Source organism: Erinaceus europaeus, chromosome 13, assembly GCF_950295315.1.
Source record: "Erinaceus europaeus chromosome 13, mEriEur2.1, whole genome shotgun sequence".
In the NCBI taxonomy this organism is placed as follows: domain Eukaryota; kingdom Metazoa; phylum Chordata; class Mammalia; order Eulipotyphla; family Erinaceidae; genus Erinaceus; species Erinaceus europaeus.
In genome coordinates, this window is record NC_080174.1 from 2,437,557 (window position 1) to 2,455,795 (window position 18,239).

The 18,239-nt window shown below is 48.5% G+C and overlaps 1 long non-coding RNA gene and 1 other non-coding gene across 2 annotated transcripts in view; one reads left to right on the forward strand and one right to left on the reverse strand.

Annotated features, from left to right (window-relative positions):
• Positions 1–18,239, reverse strand: part of LOC107522873 (uncharacterized) — a 725,389-nt gene that overhangs the window by 52,789 nt on the left and 654,361 nt on the right. The gene's annotated exons all lie outside the window — the stretch shown is intronic.
• LOC132532530 (U7 small nuclear RNA) lies at positions 1,211–1,272 on the forward strand. Its single transcript, XR_009544478.1, has one exon. It is a non-coding gene; the product is annotated as a U7 small nuclear RNA (small nuclear RNA).

Genomic DNA, 18,239 nt, shown 5'->3' on the forward strand with positions numbered 1-18,239 from the left:
GGTTTAATCCCACTGATTAGATGGCAGCTTGCTACCTTCGCACTCTTTTTTTGTCTCTCTACCCCCTCTCCTAGCCATTTCCTTTGCCGACCTGCCACTTCCGTTTCAGAAGATATAAAGGTGTTGTTTCTGATCAATAAAGGCATTATTGCATTGCGTTCCAGCTCAGCCACGAGTTCCTGGTTCCTCTCCCACGTCGCTGAGTAAGCAGCAGCCCAGGTTGGCTCCGGTTGAGTTCTCACCCCGACACAAAGGAATAAAAAACAAGGGAAAAGGAGAGGATGGGAGAGTAGAAGAGAGGAGGGGAGAGGAGAGGAGAGGAGAGGAGGGGAAGGTAGAAGAGGGGAGAGAGGAGGAGAGGAGAGGAGACTGAACCTCTGTTGCCTCCCAGTGTGAGAAGCTCCTTGTCCTCATCAGGTGACTGGGTCCTGGTGGGTCCTGCTGTGTCCTGCTGGGTCCTGGTGGCTCCTGGTGGGTCCTGATGGGTCCTGCAGGGTCCTGGTGGGTCCTGGTGGGTCCTGCTGGGTCCTGCTGGGTCTTGCTGGGTCCTGCTGGGTCCTGGTGGCTCCTGCTGGGTCCTGCTGGGTCTTGCTGGGTCCTGGTGGCTCCTGCTGGATCCTGCTGGGTCTTGCTGGCTCCTGGTGGGTCCTGCTGGATCCTGCTGGGTCCTGCTGGGTCCTTCTGGGTCTTGCTGGGTCCTGGTGGCTCCTGCTGGGTCCTGCTGGGTCTTGCTGGGTCCTGGTGGCTCCTGCTGGGTCCTGCTGGGTCTTGCTGGGTCCTGGTGGCTCCTGCTGGCTCCTGCTGGGTCCTGCTGGGTCTTGCTGGGCCTGCTGGGTCCATGGTCTGAGATCCCAGCTTGACCCCAGCTCACCTGGAAGCTGTCAGCTGGCTGGACCCTCGTTTCACCTGTTGGCCTCTTCACACTCCCTATAGCTCAGGTTGGAAGGTGGCACTCCTTTCCTTTCCGTGTCATCCACGGCTCTCCACCTGCAGCCAGAGTTCTGTCTACCCCACGTCAGATGCAAAGCTGCTCTGTTATCGGCTTTAAACAATATTATTTACGTGATAAATAGGGGCAGGCTGGGAGAACACGAAGTGAAACGTGGACTGGACATGGTGCCCTACACCCAAGCAAAAAACTTGGAGGCGGTAGGGGCAGGAGGGCGGATGAGAGCCTTGGGCTCTGGTGCATAGTGAGATTGTAATTATGTAGTGTTACAGCTCTGTTAGAATTTGCCTAGCAGGTCTCCCGGTCTCTACCGGAAGGCCCCCTAAACAAAGAAAGACAGAAAAAAAAATGTAATTATGCATCAGTGACTGTACTGCAAAGCATTAACCTCCTCAATTAAAAAGAGAGTACTTATTTAAAAAGAAAATGTATGTAGCACAGCTATATACAAGATACTGGGTACTGTACCGCAAACCCTAACAAAAGGACTTTTCAAAGTTAACCCAATTACCAAATAATGTGATGATAACATTAACTATCAATTGTCTTTTGGAACCCTAAGACAGCAGGAACCTCACATCTCCACTATAGAGTCCCTACTTCCCCCAGTCCTGGAACCCTTGGATAGGGCCCACTTTCCCGTATGCCTCTCCCAATCCATACCAAATAATATTGCGTCCACCGATCACAACCTAACCAAGGCAACGATTGCCACCTCAACATGCTTCACTTCAGACTGTGTCCAGAGACTTCACGTGTGGAATGACAACCCTTCAGCTTCATTACTCTGGTGAGACCTTTCCTTTCATAGTATACTCTAATTTCATCTCAGGTGATTCACTTTCTAACAAAGTCCCAAAACCTAGATATACACCAGTTTCTGTGAGAGAGAGCTTATGTTCACACGTATCCGTAAACTACTGCAAAATATATGTCTGAAAGCAGAAGTACACTAGAGTTTGCTGTAAGTACCCCCCCCAACACTTCCTCTCCACTATTCCAACCTTTGGGTCCATGATTGCTCAACAATTTGTTTGGCTTCGTATGTTAACTCTCTTTTCAGCCACCAGGTGCCAGATGCCATCAGGATGCCGGCCAGGCTTCCCTGGACTGAAGACCCCACCAATGTGTCCTGGAGCTCCGCTTCCCCAGAGACACACCTTACTAGGGAAAGAGAGAGACAGACTGGGAGTATGGACTGACCAGTCAACGCCCATGTTCAGCGGGGAAGCAATTACAGAAGCCAGACCTTCTACCTTCTGCAACCCTCAACGACCCTGGGTCCATGCTCCCAGAGGGATAGAGAATGGGAAAGCTGTCAGGGGAGGGGGTGGGATATGGAGATTGGGTGGTGGGAATTGTGTGGAGTTGTACCCCTCCTACCCTATGGTTTTGTTAATTAATCCTTTCTTAAATAAAAAAAATAATAAAATAAAAATAAAATAAAGAAAATGTAATAAAAATGATTTATTTATCTTGGTTAGAGACAGAGATTAAGAAGGAAGGAAAGCCAGAGATGGGGAGATACCAAGAGAAAACTGCTTCACCACTACTGAAGCTTCTGCCTAGGAGGTGGGGAGCAGGGCCTTGAACCCAGGTCCTTGTGCATAGTGACATGAGTGCTCACCTAGGTAGCCCTGATGAGCAGCCAGAGGGCCTGCACGGTCCACCTTGCCAGGATGCCCACATCTGCCCAGAAGGCCGGGACCCCCGGCTCCAAGACCGCAGGCTACTAGAGCTGGCGGGGCAGGTAGAGGCAGCAGAAGCACAGGGTGGCACCCTGTTCAGGAGACCTTGTACTTGGGCAGCCAAGAGATCTGGGCTGGGCAGGCTCAGAGGCTCCAGCACAAAGCCCCTCACTCGAATCGTAGCAGGGGGGCGGCAGGGCGTGTGTGTGTGTGTGTGTGTGTGTGTGTGTGTGTGTGTGTGTCTAGCTCACAGGGCTGTCGGTCAGCCGGGGGAATCCGGGCAGGGAGACAGCACAGGTGTAACTCACAGGCCTTGCACGGGGCAGGTCCCAGCCGGGCTCCTAGTGCCGCCAGCCACCAGGGCAGAGACGTTCTCTGCCCCCTCACTGAATGCCCTAATTCCAGCTGGGCAATCTAAGAAGAAGGGAGGCAGAAGCGACTGCCGGAGGGCTGTAGAAAGAGCTAGAGTGAGGCGCAGGGTGGCTGTGGCAGGGGGAGGGGTGGCTGGGAGGCACCTCTCTGCTGGGCATGAGCCCCTGCGGTGGAATTGTTATTCTCCATGACAGTGTCAGAACCTGAAAGAAAACAGCTTGATCCACAGCTCCCGGCTGAGCCTCCAGGCTGACAGAAAAGTCTATTACTTTGCCCGCGGAGCAATTTCGATTCCAAAGTCACCGAGAGAGGAAAAACCCAGGTTCTTTGATGTCACTTTGAATATAGGGAGCCTTAATTCTGTGGACGTGACGCTGGGCCTTTCTGGATTCTGAGACACCACCGCAGTCTGCGGCCACACCAGGACCTGTTCAGAATGACTCTGAAACCAGCATTTAGAGATCACACGTGTGACATGGCTGTGTGCGTGTACTTTCAAATGTTTGAATGTACAGCACATGGTATGGAGCTGTGGTCTGACATGCATGTCCACATGTGTGTGCATGGAGCAGTGGGCTTACATACATGCCCACACATGTGTGTGTAAAGCTGTGGGCTTACATGTATGCCCACACACATGTGTGGAGCTGTGGGCTTACATACATGTCGGCAGCATGTATGTGCATGGAACTGTGGACTTACATATATGCCCACACACATGTGTGAAGCTGTGGGATTACATGTATGTCCACGTGTGTGTGCATGGAACTGTGGGCTTACATGCATTCCAGATCTGTGGGCTTACGTGCATGATCACACACATGTGCTCATGCATACAGCTGTGTTCTGCACGTGCCTGTATGAATGTTCGTGTCCCCGTAGGTGTGTGTGTCTGTGTGTATGCCCACATGTGTCTACGTATGCGTGTGTGCACTGCTGTACACACCTGCCTGCGCTTCTGTGTACACAAGCAGGGCTGTGTGTGTGGTGTGTGTGAGCTTGTACTGAGGACCGCAGGCCGGCCGGCCTGCCTGCCCTAGCCCTGCTCACACGGCGGAGCTGGAAGCCGGCCACATCCAGAGAGTCACTGACCGCAGGGACTCAGCGTGAATTCATGACATTTTATGACAGACCCAAAGGCATCCCAGTCGCTTCCAACTGAAAGAACATCCAGATCACCTGCCCCCCCCCCGGCCCCCTCGGACCCCCCGGCCCTGCACCAGAGCAGCAGGGTGGGTGACTGAGGAGAGCTGGCAGGCCACTGAGCAGGACGCAAGAGCCCCTGGGTGCCGGGGGAGGCCTGGGTGCTGTCTCTGGATGGCTTGGTGTGGAGACAGGGCCTGATTAGATAGGAAGGTCAGGCGCTGAGCAGGCAAGGTCATGCTGTGGTGCTTTTGTCTCCAACAGCCAGGCCCAGATAAGCTAAGAGGTGGGTGACACCACACAGCAGATTACATGGCTTTTTTTTTTAGCAGTCTGAAAATATATTGTTCCAGCAAAGGAGGGGCATGATAAGATCAGAGTCTTTGTAGTAATTTAAGTGGCACTGAGATTTCTCTGTCCTCTGTGGCCTGTGGCTTAAACACACTCAAGCACACTCACACACACATACACACACTCACACAAACACACACACACTCACACACATTCACATACTCACTCACACACACACACATAAATTCACTCACACACACACTCACACTCATTCACATACACATTCACACACTCATTCACTCACACACACACATTCACACACTCACACACACTCATTCACTCACACACACACTCACACACACATTCACACACTCACACACACTCATTCACTCACACACACACTCACACACACACTCATTCACACTCACATACTCACACATTCACACACTGACACACATTCACACACACTCATTCACACACACACTCACACACATTCACACACTCACACACACTCATTCACTCTCACACACACACACTCACACACACACTCATTCACTCTCACACACATACACACTCACACACATTCACACACTCACACACACACTCATTCACTCTCACACACACACTCACACTCATTCACACACTCACACACACACTCACACACACATTCACACACTCACACACACTCACTCACTCTCACACACACTCACACTCATTCACACACTCACACACACATTCACACACACACACACACTCATTCACTCTCACACACACACTCACACTCATTCACACACATTCACACACTCACACACACACTCATTCACTCTCACACACACACTCACACTCATTCACACACTCACACACACACACATTCACACACACACACACTCATTCACTCTCACACACACACTCACACTCATTCACACACATTCACACACTCACACACACACTCATTCACTCTCACACACACACTCACACTCATTCACACACTCACACACACACACACACATTCACACACACACACACACTCATTCATTCTCACACACACACTCACACACACACTCATTCACACACTCACACACACACTCATACACACACACACACACTCACACACACTCACACACACTCACACACACTCACACTCACACTGAATATGCCCCCTTACAAGCCGGGCTTCTTAAACATGAAAGCAGACACCCTGGGGCTGTCTCCCCTCCTCCTCTGGCAGGAGACTGCTAACCTGGGTCACTGCAAACAGTCATTCTTGGCTCTTTACGACGTTTTGGTGCAAGGTGCGAGGGTCTTGCAGAAAGGTTCCTGCAGTAAGGGCTGCTGGGAGAGGACAGCTTCTCTCACAGAGCAGCTAATCCCACAGGGGCACATTCGGCCTGTGGCAGCTGATGGTGGAGGCAGCAGCTCTGGAGACAGTGGCTGAGGTCACCCTGCAGAGAGGCTGAAGGTGCTGCGTCCACCCTCCCTGGCCGAGCCCCTGAGCCCGGCGGCCACTTTGCCCTGCTCAGCTATCGAGAGAGAGGAAGTTTATGTGAAATCTAGAGATCTGACTCACATGAACTTGCCAAAAAGAAAAGAAACAAACAAACACAAAAACCAGAAGCAAGCAACTGTAAGACGTGTGAGAAGGCTGGTGGGTCTCCCTGGGAGGGTGGAGACAGCTCTGGGGTGTGTGGTGTGCGGCTAGACGCTGCTCCCTTACAATCTGGTAGCCGACCACCAGCAACAAATAAAAAGTTTTTTTTAAAAAAAGAGAACGATAAATTCACTTTCTTCACCTCCTCTTGGACGGAGCTTGAAGGAATCATGTGACGTGAGGTCAGCCAGAAAGAGAAGGAGAAGTAGTCGTCTGACTCTTAGGGAAAAGGAAGAAACAAGAATAGAGGCAGGAAGTACAAGCTAGAACTTGCCTCTGGTTGTGGCGTGCTGCGGTGGACTGTCAGGGCTGAGTGCGCTGAGCTCACATCTACGGCAGGAATCTGAGAAACTCGACTCACCTGCCAGCAGTCGCACTGTGAGCCACTAACCCCACGAAAGTGATTAGAAAAAACACATCTCAGGAAGCTAATCTCAGAGCTTCACTACATAAGCAAGAGCCACTTGACCTTTCTCAGTCTGTCCTGGGAAGGAAGGAACCGGCGGCCCGAGGGACCCAGGGCATGAGATGTGAATCTGGTTCCAGTTCCAGTACCCTGTGGGGAAAACAAAGTCTTCTGCTTCTAGCCCATGAGTCACGTAGCTATTTTAGTAAAACTGTTACAGACAAGCTGCTACTGAGTATAGAGTAAAATCTCAGAATGTCTCTGGTTCTTGCAGTCAACGGATATATTGCACAGTTTTAAAAGCACCCCTGTACTCTGACAATCTTGTAACCTACTACTAATCACAAATTAAAAAAAAAAAAAAGAGAGAGAAACAATGTCACCTCTCGGTGTGGTGTGTCTAGTCTATACCAGTCGGGTGAGGGGTGAGGTCACTCATCTATTCCTTCCCAAGCCGGCGGCACCATCCAGAGCCAGCCATGTGCTCCTTAGTTTCTGTTGTCTTGTGACTCTGGACCAGCCGCCTGGAAGCTGCCTGAGAACTATTTGGGCAGTGCGTACACCCCCGGGGTCAGCTCACAGACCTGACGGCCCCGCACAGAACCTGCACCAGGGGGAGAAGCAGTACAATCAAGGCTGTGGTGTGCTGGTGAAACCCCCAACATCTCCTAAGGTAGCAGAAAAATTCGGTCTTGCATGGCAGTGGATTTCCAGAAGTGTTCACGGCTGGACTCTTACAGATTCATGAAATAATGTTTAAGACACAGAATAATACCAATGTGTCCTGGAGCCTCCCCTCCCCAGAGCCCTGCCCCACTAGGGACAGACAGACACAGGCTGGGGGTGTGGATCCACCTGCCAACACCCATGTCCAGCGGAGAAGCAGTGACAGAAGCCAGAGCTCCCACCTTATGCTCCCCATAAAGAATTTGGGTCCCTGCTCCCAGAGGGATAAAGAACAGGGAAGCTTCCAATGGAGGGGATGGGACAGGGAACTCTGTTGGTGGGAACTGTGTGGGATTGTGCCCCTGTGATCTTACAATCTTGTTCATCATTATTAAATCACTAATACAAAATTTCAAAAAAGAAAATAGTGCTAAGTAGCTGTTGATAAGACAAAATACCAAAAAAGAAAGAAAGACAGAAAATAAAAAAGAATGGGAATAACAGAAAAAGCAATCCTACCAGTGTGTTTACTGACAGCACAGCTCTCTGTGCGAACATTTCAAGAAACCAAATTATAAAAATAAGCCCCATGAATGCTCAGTCTCTTTGTGTTGCATTGAGAAGTTAAATTGCTTTTTTTTTTTTTTTTTTAAATTTCTATCTTCCAGAGGCCACAAAACTATGGAGGGGTTAAGCCACACCTGTCATCTGAAGGAGAGAGGAGTGTAATGATTAATTGCTGAGCACAGTCTGTCTTCCGAGGGAATTAAAACCAGGGCAGGAACCAGAGTTCTCCCCTTGCTTCCAGTTTTGGTTCCAGAACTGACTAGCCATTTCCTCTCAGTGAAACTGCCACACAGCCTCTGTGGCCTCCCCGGCCTGTGGTAGCAATGACAGACCCGCACACAGGACCGCAGTGAAGTCTGAGGAGCGCTGTGACAGGACACATTCATTACAAACACAGCGCAGACTCCCTTTTTGGAGAGTGGATTTCATCACACCCACGTTGCAGACAGCAGAGCACTGAGTGAAGAGCAGGGTGCTGTGGAGGGGTCAGCCGCTGGAGAAGGAGCTGCCCGCTTCCCAGGAGCCCAGCCTGCACCACAGCACTCACCGGTCTTTGAGCATTTGTGTGAATCCCTAACAGTGTGGGTTGGGCTACACCTGAGCGGTGGGGAAAGGTGTGAGCCTTGTGGTAATCCAAAGTCGGCAAGAATAAGGGAATGAAAACTAACGCTGTGGGGTGAGAGTACCAGGATTCAGTCAGCAGGAGCGAACCAGGGTGTCTCTTCTGGCTGGTCAGCTGGGAACATTTGTCGAGTGTCTTCAAATTCAGCTCTTGGCCTATCAAACAAATATTTCAGTTTTTTTTTTTTTTTGGCCAAGAAAATAATCAGTTAGACATGGGAAGATGTGTTTCTGTGGTAGTGCACGACACCACAGGAATAAATCAGATCTAGATTATCAGTGAAGACAGACTCAAAGCTGAAAACTGGCCAGTGGAGTCACACAAAAAAGCAAATAATATATAATTAAAATATAGGTGAATAGATGCAATCAACATAAGTAAATCATAAGTTGCTGTCATAAATGTAATAGGTGATTACTGCTATTATAAAAAGTAGAGTGTGTTGGGGCCAGGAGGTGGGGCACCTGGTTAAGCACCCACATTACAGCGCACAAGGACCCAGGTTCAAACCTCCAGACCCCACCTGCAGGGGGAAAGCTTCACGGGTGGTGAAGCAGGGCTGCAGGTGTCTCTCTGTCTCTCTATCTCCTCCTTCCATCTTACTTTCTGTCAATCTCTATCCAAAATAAACAAATCAATATTTTTTAAAAAGCACTGTTCCATAAAAGTCAAAATGCTTCCACTGGGGAGGAGAGAAAAGAGAGTCGCAGACACGGAGGAAAACCCGGGCCTGTACCCAGTCTGCCGGGCATTTCTAGCTTTTGATCCCGGTGAAGGCAGAGGACGAGACGCTGTTGACGCATGAAGGAGAACGTGAGACCATTCGCTGCAGACAGAAGGGAAGGCTGGGTGCCCAGCAGCGGTGCACCCAGTCCAGTGCACGCAGTGCTACATGCAAGGACCTGCACAAGGGCCCGGGTTCAAGCCCCTGGTCCCCCACCTGCAGGGGGACACTTCACCAGCAGAGAAGCAGGGCTGCAGGTGTCTCTGTCTCTCTCCCTTTCTATCTTTCCCTCCTCTCAGTTTCTCTCTGTCCTACCCAATAAAATGGAAAAAATGGCCTCCAGGAGCTTTGGATTCACAGTGCCGGCACTGAGCTCCAGAGATATCCCTGAAGGCAAAAAAAAAAAAAAAAAAAGATGAGATTGTGTCACTTGGGACAAAAATGAATTGAGCTAGAGGTGATGGTGCTTATTGAAATAAGTCAAAAGATGAAAGACAACAACTACCAGATGGTTTCACTCATATGTGGAATCTGGAGATCTGATACACATGAACTTGGGAGAAAAAAAAAGTCCGTTTCTAAGACTTTGAGCCAGTTTGATGGCTAGTTTATTGTGGGAAGTGGGAGGCAGGGGCACAGAACTCTGGTGGTGGGTGTTGTGTAGAGCTAGGCCCTGTCTTCTCACAATCTTGCAACCTGCTGTTAGCCACAAATAAGAAATGAATGAATGAAAGAATGGGATAAATGGCAGGAAGAACACTAGATATGTTATCAATATTTCTTTACCTGATTCTAAATCATAGCTTGTAAAACAGTTAATGATGAAAGTGGCCAATGCTTTGCAACATGAACTTTTCAGGTTGTACTAACATCACAAAGTTTCTTTGAAGGTGGTCATTGTAAAGAGACAAATTTGGGGGGTTAAGTGCTCACATTACAGTGCTCAAGAATGCAGGTTCAAGCCCCTGGTCCCCACCTGCAGGGAAAAATGTTCACAAGTGGTGAAGCAGGGGTGTGGACGTTGTCTGTCTGTCTGTCTGTCTGTCTATCTATCTATCTGTTTGTCTGTCTATCTATCTATCTATCTATCATCTATGTATCTGTCTGTCTATCATCTATTTATCATCTATCTGTCTGTCTATCTATCATCTGTCTGTCTATCATCTATCTATCTGTCTATCATCTATCTATCTGTCTGTCTGTCTATCTATCATCTGTCTGTCTGTCTATCATCTGTCTGTCTGTCTATCATCTGTCTGTCTGTCTATCATCTGTCTATCAATCATCTATCTATCATCTATCTGTCTATCATCTATCTATCTATCTATTTATCTATCATATCTATCTGTCTATCTATCATCTATTTATGTCTGTCTGTCTATCTATATATCTAACAATCTATCATCTATCTATCACCTATTTATCAATCTATCATCTATCTATCATCTGTCATCTATCTCTGTCTCCCCACCTCAATTTCTCTGTCTCTATCCAATAATAAATAAAAAATTTAAAGAATCTATTTATAAAAAAAAAAAGAAACGCATTTCTGGGGTTCCTCAGGTGGACATGGTTTGAGTCTCTTCCCCACAAGAAACCCACCTGCCTGCACACCTACCAGTTCTCCCTCTCACCTCTCTGTTCCTGGAAGAATAAGGACGGGCCCACAGTGTGGCAGCCGCCATGCAGAGCACTTCCTCTCAGAAGCCCGCCCCTTTTAGAAATGGTGTGTCTGCCTGGGGCTGAGGGAGGTCACCACCCTTTGTGCCTGAGGACAAGCAGGTGAGCTCGCTAGGCTCTGGGGACAATAGCAGGGGACTGGGAGGTGATCCACACACTCCCCATCTACCCCTCTCTGCAACATCCTCACCTGCAAGGCTGTGGTAACAGCTCCCTAGTTTTCAACCTTGGCCTTCAAGAATGTGAATGTTGAAGAAGTTTCCTGATCCCAGACTTCCTCATCTTTGATGTTCAGAATCCTATTGACTTTCTCTAAGCCTCCACGCTGGCAACACACACCTGGCTGACTATCAGCAGGTGATTGATTCCTTTGACCAAGATCACAGGAGGGAGGCTGTCTGGTAGGAAAGGCTCCAGGCTCCTTCCTCCAGCTCCCCCCAAGAGTTAACTGTCTTTCAGCTTCTGCCTGTGAGTGAGGTGACCCCATAGTCATCCTGCTCTTTCTGACTTATCTCACTTAACATGATTTCATCAAGCTCCCTCCAAGATGGGACAAGATCAGAAGGGAAAACACTAAGCAGAACCTGGACAGGAGTTGGTGTCTTGCACCAAAGTAAAGGGCTCTGGGGTGGGTTGATGGGGGAGGTTTCAGGTCCTGGAACATGATGGCAGAGGAGGACCTAGTGGGGGTCAAATTGTTATGTGGAAAACTGAGAAATGTTATGCATGTACAAACTACTGTATTTACTGTTGACTATGAAACATTAATCCCCCCAATAAAGAAAAAAAATTAGTTAACTATCAGCCCACAGGCCTGGAGCTGATGCAAAACAAAACAAAAAAAAAAACCCGCATTCATTGGGAGTCAGGCGTTTGTGCAGCGGGTTAAGCACACGTGGCGCCAAGCTCAAGGACTGGCGTAAGGATCCCGGTTCGAGCCCCCAGCTCCCCACCTGCAGAGGAGTCGCTACACAGGCGGTGAAGCAGGTCTGCAGGTGTCTGTTTTTCTCTCCCCCTCTCTGTCTCCCCTCCTCTCTCCATTTCTCTCTGTCCTGTCCAACAACAACAACATCAACAACAACAATAATAACTACAACAACAATAAAAAAAACAAGGGCAACAAAAGGGAAAATATATATATGCATTTATCTGTAACTCTATATTTGGCCTGCTTCCAGAAGGGCTTGGGGCTTGTGCATAGAGTGACCTGGGAATAGACAAGTATTGGGGGCATCTGGCTCATGGCATCAGACAAAGACTACTGTCATTAGGTCTAATGCCTTCTTGACGCCTCCCCCACCTTGAAGGTTATCTGTGCCTTGACCCTGGAAACATCTTTGATCTTCCTGGTGCTTGTGGTTTCACCAATAAATGCTCTGCCTGAGTTCTGCTCTGAGTCCCACACCTGGCACTGCCCTGTCTTGGGGTGCCTGGTTATGTCTCTCCAGACCAACTGCTTGGTGACTGAGTGATTCTCTCTCAGCCCTGAGACACCTTGACATTAGCCATGTGTGAACAGTGCTAGGACGTTCCAGCAGTGGGGAGTCTCTGGGAGCACGTTCTCCGCAGCAAATCCAGCTTTTGTGCTGAGAGATGAGAGCTGCCCCACCCACCCAAGGAGCATGGAGATGCCTCAAGTCAGTTCTCAGAGGGGCTGTGGGGTGGGGAATGGACGATATTGGGAAAGGATTTAGTGCTGACTGAGGGCCCGGGGGTGAAACTGGAATAGAACTTTGTGGGAGGCAGATCTGAAATTACTGACACGCCTTAGTCACTACAGAAATGGTGAGAACTCGTCCCACTGGGATGGACTTGAGCTTCACGCTGTTCAAACACACAGCGACCTTCCTTGCTTTAGTGTTTTTTATTGAATATGGCCCGGGTTGTGTTTCCACGACGACTCGAGCAAGGCATGTCTCAGAAAACAAAGAAAAGCAGACTTTCCTTGAAGCCTGGGGAGGGCTCCGTTATCTCACTGTGCAGAGAGATCGCTGAGGGGCTGGCATGTGACCATTTCCATACTGCTCTCTGCCTAGAAAAAATTTGACTTTTTTTAATTCACAGAAAGATAAAAATTATTGCAACAAGCTCTTTCTTCATTTAATAGCACAAGACAGTTGCTGTGTCACCGATAAAATAAAAGAAAAATAACACAGAGGACTGGTAGAGTACACACACATGTCACCATGCGTGAAGACCCGGGTCTGAGTGCCCAGGCTTCACACAGGGAACATTGTCTCTCTCCTCTCCCTCCCTCTCTCCCCTTTGACAACAAAATGTCCATCCAGTCAATGGCCAGCGATGAAAAATCCCACAGTGGGGAAAAAAAAAGAAAATAAAACAGGTAAAACATCATCCTAAAACAAAATTTTATTTGTACTATTACAGAAAATAGTTTTTGTCCCCCCCCCTAAAATTAGGTTTAGTTCTGCTTTTATGTTTATTTTGTTTTTTTAACCAGGACACTGCTCAGCTCTGGCTTGTGGTGGTGAGGGGAGTTGAACCTGGGACTTTGGAGCCTCAGGCAGGAGAATCTGTTAGCAGAAACATGCTGTCTACCTCTGCCCTCCTCTCTTTATTCCCCCGTTCTATCTGTTTCTGTCTGTATTCAATAAATGAATAAATAATGTTTTTTAAGTTTGTGGTATATGAAGTTGATGTATTGCACCAAAGTAAAAGACTCTGGGGTGTGTGTGGGGTGGGGAGAGTTAAGGTCCTGGAACATGATGGCAGAGGACATAGTGGGGGTTGCGTTGTAATATGGAAAACTAAACAATGTTATGTATGTAGAAACTACTGTATTTATTGTTGAATGTAAAACATTAATTCCCCAATAAAGAAATTTAAAAAACCCTGAGAAATTTTATGCATGTACAAACTATTGTATTTACTGTTGACTGTAAAACATTAATCCTCCAATAAAGAAATAAAATAAAATTGTGGTATATGTTCACAGTGGAATACTACTCAGCTGTTAAGAATAAAAAATCCACCTTCTTCTCATCTTGGGTGGAGCTTGAAGGCATCCTGTGAAGTGAGATCAGCCTGAAAGAGCAGGATGAAGATGGGATGGTCTCACTCAGGGACAGAGGTGGAGAAATCAGAACAGGTGAGTGAGGATGGAGGAGCAGAAAGGCTTGGGGTGCCCCACACCACTGCTCAGGCATCTTTGTGACTCTTTTAGCTCCTCCCCGAGATTACAGTTGTTTATCTCAGGGGCTGGGAACCTTCAGCCTGGCACTAAATGCACTAAATGTTTCTCAGGATGAACCAGGAATCTAGGAGTCTTTCCCACAGTGACAGTAAGTGTTCATTTTTAAGTTGATAATTTTCATAAGACCCAAGAATGAGGTTATAAACATCCAAATGGCTCTTGGCAGAGAAAAGAAAAAGCCTCGTTCCCCCCTGACAATATTTTTAGCACTTGGTGTATCTATTTTTAAAAGTCAAGGCTCTCAGAAAGAGAAAGCTGTACGTGGGGTGATCCCAGACACAGAAGTGGAGAAATAAGACCAGAAGGGGAAACATAAAGCAGAACCTGGACTGTAGCTGGTGTGCTGCACCCAAGTGAAGGACTTGGGGTGGGGAGGGAGTTCAGGTCCTGGAACAGGACGGTGGAGGAAGACCTGGTGGGGGCTAGAGTGTGTGGTGGAAAACTGAGCAGTATGATACACGATCCAATGACTGGATTTTACTGTGACTGTCAACCAAAAAACCCCCAGTAAAGGGAAAACTAGTTGAGGCTGCACTCACTTAGAACACTGAGCACCCTGGGAATGCGTGGAATGATACTTCAGTGCGTGCCGCACTACACCTACATCCAAAATACAGGTGGAGGCGAGAAGGGGGACCAACATTGGCTTCCCCAACATTAAAGAGGTTCGTCACACGTCATCTCAATAAAGAACTGAGGAGAGAGTTTGATTTTCAGGAATTTTAAACTTTATTTGGGAAAACGGAGAACATTCCCATGTTAGAACATAAGAGAAAGAGAGACAGAGACAGACACAGAGAAAGAGAGAGACAGAGACACAGAGTAAGAGAGAGACAGAGAGAGATGGAGAGGGAGAGAAAGTAAGAGAGAGAGACAGAGAGAGATGGAGAGGGAGAGAAAGTAAGAGAGAGAGACAGAGAGAGATGGAGAGGGAGAGAAAGTAAGAGAGAGAGACAGAGAGAGATGGAGAGGGAGAGAAAGTAAGAGAGAGAGACAGAGAGAGATGGAGAGGGAGAGAAAGTAAGAGAGAGAGACAGAGAGAGATGGAGAGGGAGAGAAAGTAAGAGAGAGAGACAGAGAGAGATGGAGAGGGAGAGAAAGTAAGAGAGAGAGACAGAGAGAGATGGAGAGGGAGAGAAAGTAAGAGAGAGAGACAGAGAGAGATGGAGAGGGAGAGAAAGTAAGAGAGAGAGACAGAGAGAGATGGAGAGGGAGAGAAAGTAAGAGAGAGAGACAGAGAGAGATGGAGAGGGAGAGAAAGTAAGAGAGAGAGACAGAGAGAGATGGAGAGGGAGAGAAAGTAAGAGAGAGAGACAGAGAGAGATGGAGAGGGAGAGAAAGTAAGAGAGAGAGACAGAGAGAGATGGAGAGGGAGAGAAAGTAAGAGAGAGAGACAGAGAAGGAGAGAGAGTGAGAGAGAGACAGAGAGTAGAGAGAGACAGAGAGGGAGAGAGTAAGAGAGACAAAGAGAGTCTCTCAGTGAGTGTGTGGGCCTTGAAAGTGTGGTTTAAGAACACAGATTAGCACACAGATTAGCACACATCTGCCACACCCCAGCTGCCCCAAGATGCGACATCCTGGGAACTTCAGAGTTGAGGTGGGGCCACGGGTCAGGAGCACCTGGCCTGTCTCCACAGATGCTTTTTTTAAAAAAAAATTGTTTATTTATTTATTTATTCCCTTTTATTGCCCTTGTTGTTTTATTGTTGTAGTTGTTGTTATTGATGTCATCATGTTGTTGGATAGGACAGAGAGAAAGACAGAGAGAGGGGAAGACAGAGAGGGGGAGAGAAAGACAAAGAGAGGGGAAGACAGAGAGGGGAGAGAAAGACAGACACCTGCAGACCTGCTTCACCACCTGTGAAGGGACTCCCCTGCAGGTGGGGAGCTGGGGGCTCAAACCAAGATCCTTGCACTTTGTGCCATCTGTGCTTAACCCACTGTGCTACCACCTGACTTCCTCCTGCAAATCCTTTCTTTCCTGATCAGTGAGAAACCCAAATGAACCTGGGCAGTGGAAAGGCAAAATGCCGGGCTAGCATGGGGATGCCTCTTCCTGGGCGCATGCTCTCTGGGTTGGAGAGAACTCGACCAGAGCCAGCCTGGGCTGACGCTCACTCAGCAACACGAGGGAGATGACACAGGAACCAAACACGTGGCGCAAGGCAATGCAATATCTTTATTGATCAGAGAGCCAAGGCTTTTAAAGGGCAGGCCTGAAAGTGGCAAGTCGAAACGGAAATGGCTAGGAAAGGGGCAGAGAAAGGCAAAAGGGTCTGGGCAGGTAGAAACTTCCTTAGCAACTGTTGTGAGGATTTTAACTGGTGGGATTAATATTACCCTGCAGGCAGGGAGGGTCTGGAGGGTAGAAAGAAGACAGATCAAAGGAATGGAATGGGTGGGGATCTTTCAGGCAAGACAATGATTATGCAGATAGGCCACAGTGTCAGGAATGCAGGGTGTTTTGTGAGCCCTCCGGAGCTCAACCACATCCGCACAATTTCCCAACACTTAAACTTCGCGCCACCTGTGCTTAATCCGCTGCGCTATCACCCAACTTTCCCCTGCAAATCCTTTCTTTCCTGGTCAGTGAGAAGCCCAAATGAACCAGGGCAGTGGAAAGGCAAATACGGCACGTGTGTTCTTGTGGTGTTAGAATGGCAGGATGTCGGCAAGGCGGCTGCAGGACTGCGGAAGCCTCACTTGGCCGTCTCTTTCCGAGATGGGGTTTATCGACCCAGGAAACCGTGAGGTGGAACTAGGCTGCATGCGGTGTATAGAGATCTTGCTACCTCATGCTGCAACCTTGTAGCTTATAGAATGTTCTGTGTCTGTTTTTGTTTGCCTCCAGGGTTATCACTGGGGCTTGCTGCCTGCAGGGTACATCCACGGCTCCTGGAGGCCATTTCTTTCTTCCATTTGTTATTGGATAGGACAGAGAGAAACTGAGAGAGGAGAAGGAGATAGAGAGGAAGAGAGAAAGATAGACACCTGCAGACCTGCTTCACCGCTTGTGAAACATCTCCCTGCAGATGGGAAGTTGGAGGCTCGAACCCAGAGCCTTGGTCAGGTCCTAGCACTTCATACCAAACTTAACCTGGTGCTCCACCACCCGGCCCCCACTTACAGAATGTTCTAATACAGTGCTACTTCAATACTTCAATACATGTAATTTATTCATTTAAAAAAAAAAAAGCATGGTCCAGGAGGTAGCACAGTGGACTCTCAAGCATGAGGTCCTGAGTTCAGTCCTCGGCAGCACATGTACCGGGGTGATGTCTGGTCCTTTCTCTCTCTCCTTTTATCTTTCTCATTAATAAATAAATGAAATCTTAAAAAAAAAAACAATGTCTTGGGAGTCAGGCTGTAGCGTAGCAGGTTAAGCACAGGTGGCGCAAAGCTTAAGGACCTGCGTAAGGATCCGGGTTGGAGCCCCGGCTCCCCACCTGCAGGGGAGTGCTTCACAAGTGGTGAAGCAGGTCTGCAGGTGTCTGTCTGTCTATCTTTCTCTCCCCCTCTCTGTCTTCTCCCTCCTCTCTCCATTTCTCTCTGTCCTATTCAACAATGACAACAATAATAATAACCACAATAATAAAACAACAAGGGCAACAAAAGGGAATAAATAAATAAAATAAATATTAAAAAACAAACAAGCAATATCTTTGGCCGTCAACGAAAGGCTCCAGTATGTCTGTGCCCAGAAGGTTGGGACAGGCCCCCAGCCAGAGGGCAGGGACCCCAAGTTGGCCTGGCCCCCAGGCCCCTTCTGCCCAGCCTTGACCCTTGACTGGGCTCTTGTTGGTTGATCTGAAAGCCCTGGGGGTTGAGGGGAGATCCATCAGCAAGAGGAACATTCCAGCTGCCTCCTCGCTGAGGCTGGAATGTGGAAAGCAAACAGGCCCAGCTCCCCAGCACGGAGGAGCCTGGAATGCTTGCTCCTGGCAACTGCATCGGGGCCTGTGTGTGGAGACCCCCCCCACACCCCACAGTGAATTCTCTGCTCAGCTGCACTGTCTTCCTAGGAGGACGCAGAAAACACAGTCAATAGAAAGGACAGTTTATTCAAGCTCTCAGAAAATGACTGATGAAGATCCAGCAAGACTGAGAACATAATGGCTTGGGGGCTGGGCAGTGGTGTAGCTGGTTAAGCACACACACATTAGCATACCCAAGGACTGGGGTTCAAGCCCCACCCCACTCCGCTCCCCACCTGCAGGGATGAAGCTTCTGGAGCAATGAAGCAGGTCTCTCCCTTTCCATCCACCCCTC